Genomic DNA, 9,795 nt, shown 5'->3' with positions numbered 1-9,795 from the left:
CAAACAGGTGTATTTGTAACTAAATCACATTTTTTCCACGAATAGATCTTTCGTGTTTTCACGGGAGGAGGGGAGGGCAATTCACTCGCATCTCTTCCCACAGTTTCTGTGGCAGCTCTCCCATCTGTTGCGAAATCTTGAAATTCCTGTAAATGTTGATCACCAGTCTCTTCAATTTGAATTTCGGCGGCTGCTCGCAGTTGGCTACCAGGAAGATGATTTATTGAAACCTTATCTTCTTCTCCTGAATCTTCATCCGTGATGTTACCACGGGAGTTGACTGGTGGTTGAAGACAAATGGAAGCACCGTTGGCCGGTATGTCGTCGTCATCCTCTTCAATCATACTCATAATGGTATGAAGAGTAAGCCCTCTGAAACAAAGAAAAAGTGATATCCAGCCAAAAGCATAAAATGGATTATATATAAAACAAACGAATTTGTAACAATTCTCTTCCAAGAATGACTTATTGGCTTGCAAAAACATAAACACAGGTTATTACTAACCTCCCTGCTTCCCTCTCACACACACACAGACATACAGTCACTTTTATAGTACATAAGTACACAGGCTCTTAGATATGATAGTCATGAATTCAAAAAGACTAAGTGATTCTTTGCAATTGATAAAGGATAGCCAAGTTCCTGGCGTCCTTCATGTAGGACACCTAACTTTCAGCAGTTGGCAAGCCTGTTTGACAGTTGTTCTCAAAACAACGAAAACTTTATAGACATCTTGGATATATACTAAAACAAATAATCAGCCCACCAATTCAAAAGCACTGTAAATAATGTGTGTTTGACTTACCTGTCATATTTGAAGCGGTAATTCTCCATTTTCTGTCTGATTACTCAACTTAATTCTTGCATAACACAGCACGAATGGCAGTAAAACAACGAACACTAGCTCGATTTGACACAACAAACCTTCTACAAAGTAGAGATGTAGGCACCATCTGTTGGTAGTTCCTTGAACTACGTCCATAATTTTTTGAGTAGGTGTTCTACATGTAGGACGGTAGGGGTATCTGGGTTAATGCAATGAAAAATAATATATATATTTTTTTATTTTGTTTGAAATCACTCAAATAAGGAATCGTATGAAGAAGTCTTCTTTGCAGCATTTTTGGTAATTTTACTTATGTGTTAGTTCATATTTTGCGAATTTTTAGTCCATATGTATGTAGCTACATACATAGTCACTTGTTAGTACATATTAATCCTAGTCCTGGTATAATGCATGACGTTTAAAACTCAACGTTAGATAGACCTGAATTCTCTAATTTTATTGTTGTACGTAACAGCTGTGCATCGGCGCACCGCAGCGATTTTTCTATCTGCTCCATTAGCAACACTGCTTCTTTAGTTCTGTCGCGCATTGCACGGCAGAATTATCTGCGCTGGACTCTAGCAACTGTGTTAATTAGTATGGCTTTATCACATGCACCATATTCCTACGCGCAAGATTCCTTCAAACAACCAGTAGTCCTCCGCTATGAACGTCGTCGCCTTGTAATAAAGAGGTTCCTTGTTCCGTGTAGTCCCGTTTCGTCAAATCCCCTTTCGCAAAATCCCATTTCGCCTACACTGATTGAAGGTTGATTTGATTTGATTTGTTGTTTCAAGTCCACTTTATGCACAGTAAGGCTAATCGGGACTGGACCTACAGTTTAAAGTGGGATCCGAACCACTTGTGCCTCCACAAGGTATCGAACCCGGGACCCCTTGATTACAAGGCGATGACATTACCACTGTGCCATCGGGAGGGACCACTGATTGAAGGGAAATATTTCAAATGAGGAATATTTAACTGTCTCTCAACAGGAAGATATGTGCTCTGTTTTGTTATGTTAATTCATCCTTAATTAGCGCTTAAGGTGAGCTTAGGTTAATAATATAAAATCCCTAACATATCCTTACCTTACCTTGATTAGAGCTTAGCATTCGACTAAGGTTATTGGCTGTTATTGCTGACTATTTGGCTCATGTGACTGTTCGAAATTAGCATCGGCACATGTTCCAAATTGTTTGGTGTTTTCGTTGATCACCGTGCGTTTGCTACATGAGACCGTCAAATTTTCCCTCTCCTGCAATATTTTCCTTCCAATTTGTTTAGGCGAAATGGGATTCGGTGAAACGGGATATCCCATTTCGCCTAAAATGTTGGATAGCTGTCAGATCTGATTGACGGGTGCTGATAAGCCATTAGACGAAATGGGATGCGACCCTCTGTTCTGTGGAGGCACATTGCACAGTGTGCTTCCCACCTTCAACTGTAGGTCCAACTGTAGCCCATCTCTACAAAAATTGGAGTTCAAACAAAAATTCAGATTCGAACAACCAATATGATTTCCGAGAAGCCACGTGTATTTGCAACGACTTCATTCTCAAAGAGGACAGATAATAGATCTAGTGGCAAGTATTGTCACATCTTGCTTGGAACGGGTCTGGAAGATGAACAAGGTTGCGTCAGGTATGCAGCCACATGCCTCTGTGATGACTGTGCTCCAAAAGGCGGGGAGAGAAAGTATCTCTTTCCAGTCGGAAAGTGAATACTTCGCTCTTGGTCAAGGGAAGAGCAATCATGGATTTCCGGTTAGCCGTGAATCACATCTGCACCTTACTCATCACTTGCAAACTTTGATGTAAAATGTTGTGAAATCACTCTGTCTATTCAGCACTTATTCAGATACAGGATCTTTATTTATTTATTGAGAAAATTTCAGATGCAGCACATAGCCATTTTACACTGAAATCATCAACAATTCCAAGAACAAAAATAACACAAGGGATTAACATAAATAAGTCAAGATGGCACAATTAAATATTATTTTGCAACATAGTATGTTCTGATGATAGACTGAAAGGCGTACTCTGTGGAAAATACATCAGCACTTGAATTTATTTCTGTTACTTATCCCCATACAGTCTTGGTGGTCTATTAATGTCAACCTCCGTGGCAGAGTAGTTAGCACAGCACGCTATGAAGCCAGGGGTATCGGGTTCGAATCCAGGTTAGGACATGGATGTTTGTGATTTTTCCAATGAGAAAACAGAAAAATTTAGTAAAAATTTATACATGTAAAAATCTGAGAAAAGGTGAATAACGGGGATACTGACGCTTAGAGGTATTCCTTAAAAGAAAAAAAAAGTCGTTAGAGCATTTGACTGCCACGCGGGAGACTCGGGTTCGATTCCCGGGATGGGTGATCTAAGGTCGGAATTTTTTTCGGCCTTTTCCGCGCATAAAGCGGCTCCTAGCCTCAAATCAATGGGTACCTGGAAGCCACCCTGGGAAGTAAAGGCGGCCAGAGTGGTGCTGATCACATCGCCTCCAAAATGGGCGAGATCGAGAATGTGTGGGTCCCTACCCCCACATCCCCTAAATGTGCGTTCTTGGCATTGTGCTATGCGCACGGGAAACTTAACCTCTTTTTATCTTCTTATTACCGTTCGATTTGATTTGATTTTTGTTATTTAGCGTCACTTTTCTGCCACTTTGGCTAATCGCGACGATGCGAATGAGAGATTTCATGATAACATTTATGAAGGAACACTCACAAAGAACACCCATGCTCAGGCCGGGATTCGAACCCGGAACCCCTGGCTTCGGAGCGCGCTGTGCTAACACTCCGCAACGGAGGTCGGCCTGTTGAGAAGAGGAGCGTTGTATCTTGTCCGATCCTGTTCTTGCTAATAAAATACCTATTTTTTTTTCTACTCGCGAAGAAAATTGTGTGTGGAGCAGATTTGGTTTCAGATGAAGTAAAACATATTTTTCGGCATTCGTCAAGACTCAAAAACCAAAAGAGACAAACAAGAACGAGTCTCACGGTTCGGCACAACAAAAGTGTAATATGTGGCCTCCAGACCCTGAAGAGATCATCTTTTTCTATGGCATCAGAGGGAGGAATGCGTTCCCAAGACAAAGATGAAAATATAGCCACCAGGATACCCGTCCTCCGCTCCCAGGCAATTCGCAACTTGTCCTTGAGAAACAGGTGGACGGGACGAGTTTTTCTGGCAAAGAGCTTTACGTCGTTTATTTATGTATCAAGGTTAATTGTGACGATAGGAAGAGGGATGATTTCTTATGAAGACAAATGACGCCGGGGCAGAAAAAAGTGAAAGCTTTGAGAAATCTTAGCGCTTTGCGTCCACCTGCCGCCAATCTAGTGGAAGTGGTTGGAGATCCCTGTGAGGCCTCTCGTGTTGGCGATATAAGCAATGCTTGCTTCAATTAAAATCCTATGCAAGGCGCTTGTTATCTAGAGAACAAGCAGCCACGTACCGACAATTGTAGTTTGATGTGATGATCGTGGGTGGTATATTTTCTTAATGAACGCATCTGACTGCTGACTTCTTTATTTCGGGTTGCAATCTCGTTTTTCCTCAACTGAGGTGGTGTAACCCGAATTAGTTACAGGTACAATTCTCTAGTTTTTCCTAATAAGAGTCACAGAGAATTCAAATTACGGCTTCACAGCTGCTTGAATGTGCATCGCAAATCTTCAAGAAGTATCGGTCTTGCTACCGAAGGTTTCAGGTTCGATCCCTGGCCTTAAGCAATAGTATGTAATAGTCATTTCATCTTCATCATCATTACGATTAATCAAAAGTGGAAGAAAAATCAAGAAAAATGCAAACAAATCAAGAGATGTATAATAGATGTATTGTTGTGATGTGGACGTTAATGCAACATAGGGAGTGCTGTACTTCACAAAAGGTTCACATAAGGCAATATTACTACTTACTACAAATTTAATATTTATAACGTGATGAAGTGGATTGTTTTATTTGAGAAAGGATGGCAATTAGGTTTGTCTCAGATGTCTAAAGCTGAGTATCCACCCAAATATGTGTGCAATTCCCATCAATAGCTATTGTATTGTACGCGATTAACCTGTAGAGCTAGAAAACCCGGTACAAAGATATAATATGATGTATTTTCATAATTGTCCGTATACGAATCAAGCATCTTTAAAATTATTTCATTACTAGCTACAAAAAAAGATCACATAATCAATCATTATTTTATTTAAATTTAGACTAATTAGGGTAATTCAAGTAGAAGAGTTCATGAAGTTTCATACAATACCTATTAAAATAACATAATGCAATGAACTACAAACAAAATTATAATTCTATGTTAAAATGTAAATTTAAGAGTATATAACACTTTTTTGTGCAAATCTACTATAAAACATAGATTTTAAACGGCAAGGAAAGGCATACAAGAGTCGCATGGAAAATGGAGTTGTTCAATGTAACATTTATACGTCCACAATGCCTCATTTAAGCACATTTGAATTATTATCATGTCATATTAATTCGATATCCTTTAGATATACAGTCTAAGTTGCACTGGTCAAATACTGTTCATAACTAAAATAGTACTGTTTGTTATAAACTGTATATTTTAGTGGGAGAATATTACTATTGTATTATATTCTACTTCGGGGCAAAATAATTATGTTATACGTATTTAGAAGCCAGAATAAAACTTTAATTTTAATTTAAAAAGAGGTGCATATAATTACATAAGATGAATTATAATAAATTAAATTATAATTAGAAACAATATCACGAAAATTTCTCAACTAATAATTAGCTTTATTGAAAGTATGTCAAGTGCAATAGGATAGGGAGACTAATATATCCCATCATGCTTACTTACATGCACGTTTCTAGATTTTTGATAACATTTTATCATCAAATACTTTTATAGTTGAGGATTTCAGTGGCGCTATCACGAATTTCTTCATTCCCACGTTTAGCTAAGCCTTTCCACACATCCCGCGTTGCACCTTCAGCGCTTCTCCTGTCGACACAAAGGAGCATCCGCGGCCAGTCAATATTTGCTTTGCCGAGGTGAGTGGGTGTCATCTCCAAGATTTTATGGGGCATTATGAAGTCGACTGTGATTTATGCCTTTCTTCCTACCTCCGCTCAAAGCATGATTACCAAAGCATTTGGCAAAGTCGATAAAATTTATGTTTCGGGCATAATATGTGAACGATGATCTAAGAACAGCATTAATTGCATGTATAGTTCAATTCAATGGCATGTGTTACCGTGCCAGGAATTTTGGATATTTATTGATTAGAGAAATGAAACTAATTGTTGTTTTTAGAGAGTCTGTGAAATATATTAACAAGGATGTTCTGAAACTAATATAATAATAAACCTCCAAGGAACGTAGTGGGTGAGAACCCCAATGAGAAAAGTACGTTAATTCTCCACATGTCAAATATGGAAGAAATATTAGACACCAAAGCCTAGCTAGTAGGAGGTGGTGGATTATGGGATGATCGAGGATATATCAAACTTCGATCATCCTATAACTTTTGTCTTGACGATTGGGTTGAGTTTAAGAAAGTTTTCGTGTTCTCTTAAAATGCATGATGAGTTTTACATACATGAATCTTGATTTGATTTGGTTTATTTTACTTCGCTTTTTCTTCCATTTTGGCTAATCGCGAAGATGAGGATGAATGATGATTAGATTAAATTATGAAGGGACAATCACATAGAACATCCATGCCCAGGCCGGCGTTCGAACCCGGGACCCCTGCCGTTGAAGCGCGCTGTGCTAGCCACTCCGCCACGGAGGTCAGCTTTAAGAGAACGAAGGGGGAGGGGGCACCTGGTTTTCTTATCCCCCCCGGACCCCTTTATTAGTCACGCAGAGACGAACAGAAAAGTTTAGAAAAGTTTGCGGATTTCAGAATCCTTGATTGGAAGTTAATTTTTAACCAACTTTCGTGCAAGATAGAAGCAGATGTCAAGGAAGCAAACGACCTACATAAAGAAATCGTTGTTTGGCCGCAGCTGATTGGATTTCTCGGTAGGTAACGAGACGAGCAGTTCTTGAGGCTCGCCATTAGTTCCACGCCGTTCTCTTCCGGTTCGCATCTGCCGCTTGCACTCGATCGTTAGGTAATCGCCACCGCCTCACGGATATCAAGGCCTCTCGCCAGCACATTCGACAGGTTTTACTCCTTCTAAATAGTTTTGGGAAGTTCCCCCGCACACTCGTGCCACAAGGCTGTAATGGCCAGGGTTTCCTGCGAAGCAAAAAAGCCAGTCACCGTTGTTAACGATTCTTATATGCACTAAACCATCGAACAGCAACAAACTTCTACATTATGCGCTCGTTTACCGGACAATTGAGATACGGTGAGTACGTTTTAATCGTTGTATCAAAATTACCCCTTCCCTGAAAAAAAGGCATCCCCTTTCCCCAAAAAACAGTCAATTTCTCGAAAAAACTTCAAAAAATAATTTCCGTTGTAGTGACTCAAGGGGTGAAGACACAAAATATCCATCTCTCTTTCACGTAGTGCATTCATTTTGCAGACTAACGAGGCTCTGGCGTCTGGACTCATAGCCAACATAATCCTCTACGGGGCTCGTGTTGTACTCTACCCTTCATCCATTTTGGAGGCACATAGTAGTTCGGATCCCACTTTAAACTATAGCTTCAGTCCCGATTAACCTTACTGTGCATAAAGTGGACTTAAAACAGCAACTCAATGAATCAATCAATCAACCTTCAACCATTTCACCTTGTCACCATTCAACGTCCTCTTCGGGTTTAGTCAAAACTGGCAGAAAAGCCAAGTTAAATGAAGAAAACAAATCAACCAATCAGGGGGCAAGGGGAGCCAGTTGCCCTTTTAATATTTTCCCTTATAAATTCAGTGTGGAAGGTCTTATCGACAATGTACAATAGTATACTTTTTAAAAATAAAAGATGAAGCATTTTCAAGCCGATAAACCTCCCATGGCGGAGTGGTTAAAACATCGCGCTACGACGCCAGGGGTCCCGGATTCGAATCCCGGCCTGGGCATGGATGTTTGTGAGTATCCATTCATCAATTTCACCATATCATCACTCATCCTCATCTTCGCAAATTAGCCAAAAGTGGCACATATAAAGAAGTAAAATAAAGCAAATCAATCAATCTAGCCGATAAGTTTCAAGCAAGTGGAGGTACAAAACTCTTGTACAAATTGATCAAAGACTACATCGTAGGATGAGATATATTCGTATTTTCGTATTACTGTAGAACTGCATTCTAATGTTGAAACCAAAAGTGTTCAAGTGAAACAAGTTGCTACCTGTTCGATATATCGCAATGAGCTCCTGAGTGGAATATGTTTAAATCGTATCAAGGCAGGATGTGGAAGTGCAGCGTTGTGAGTTATGCCATAAACAGGTACGTTGTTGTTGTTGTTGTTGATTTGGTGTTTTAAGTCCACTTTACGCACAGTAAAATATTCAAATTAATTAATATATTTTTATTTCAGTAGGTAAAAGTAGGGTATAAGAATAATGATATAACAACACGCATTCATTATCTAGCTTACGTGTAGTTAAGGTCGACAAAATTGTAAAAAAAACTGCCCTGGGAAGGAAATTAATGACAAATAGATAAAGAATTGAATATTTTTTGAATATAAAAAAGAGGATGTTAGATACATGTTGACGAAAAGTAAAGTTCCTGGTGATATTTTATGAATGTTACTTTGTAAGTAGTAATAAATCTTGCATAAATATTCTACTGTTATTCTCTAAGAACGAATATGTAAAATCTTTTGTTTGTTTGCTTGTTTATGTTTTATTATGATTATATGTATCCCTTCTTGTTTTTACCTAAAACCATCTTGACTTGTTCTTGTTGATTTATTATAATTTTCAGTGTAAAATGGCCTTAGAAGTGCTGTATCGTATCTGAAACTTGGAATAAATAAATAAATAAGTAATAAATAAGTCGTATGATCACAATATAATCCTTGCCTTCCAATAAGTTCGAAGGAAATAAAGAACCCTCGATTAAACAACAAGTATATTTTCATTATTTAATTTTTGTTATTCCATTATTTTCATTATTTTATTTTTGTACTTAGTAAATCTTTCGGGGGGAGGGGTCCGGACTCCCTGGACCTTCCGTAAATACGTCCTTGGCCATAAAATGTGCACAGTTAAGAGAAACAGGCATAGACTATAAATTCAGGGGTCGACAAACTACGGCCCGCCGCCTCTTTTTCTATCGCCCGCGAGCTAAGAATGGATTTTTTTACATTTTCAAATTCTTAAAAAAGAGTGGGATAATGTTTAATTAAACGCGAAAATTATATGAAAGTAATATTTCAGCATTTATTGCAGTGTATGGGAACATTCCTACGTTTGTCGATACGTATTGTGTCTATGGCTGGTTACTCGCTCATTAGTAAAGCTGTTTTTCAAACAATAATTGTAGTATACTGACTATTTTATTACATTACATTTATATATATATATAAAATTGTTTTGCGCTTTTTTTTTTTAAAGTAGACCTACCTAAAAAAAATCCTCCAGTTTACCTCTTGGCCCGCAGAGTATAAAATATTTAATGTTTGGCCCTTTACAAAAAATGTTTGAGACACCTGGAATATATGAAAACCAAAGGTCAAACATGGCGTTGTAAATGTTGTTGCAAATCGAGACAAGTAGTTAACAACTGGAAACCACCATGCCAGCATTCTTATCGACCTTTACAAAATAATCCAGGATCTAAAAGTAGTTACGAACTTAAAGAAAGCAAACACTGAAATTGAAATCTCTGGACTTAGCTAATTTGACTATTTTTTTAATATAGTCATTATGTCTTTGTTGCTGATTAATTATATGAGTTCATTTTGAATTTCAGAACTTAAATAATAATTGTGAATCTCATTTTGATGTGTAGGTCTGAAATGTTCTTGTAGTACTTGGTCATATTTCAAAAGCAATTTCACCCAATCTTTGAAAA

Source organism: Lepisma saccharinum, chromosome 2 (assembly GCF_977018435.1).
Source record: "Lepisma saccharinum chromosome 2, izLepSacc3.1, whole genome shotgun sequence".
Lineage (NCBI taxonomy): Eukaryota > Metazoa > Arthropoda > Insecta > Zygentoma > Lepismatidae > Lepisma > Lepisma saccharinum.
Note: the sequence above shows the minus strand (reverse complement) of the source record.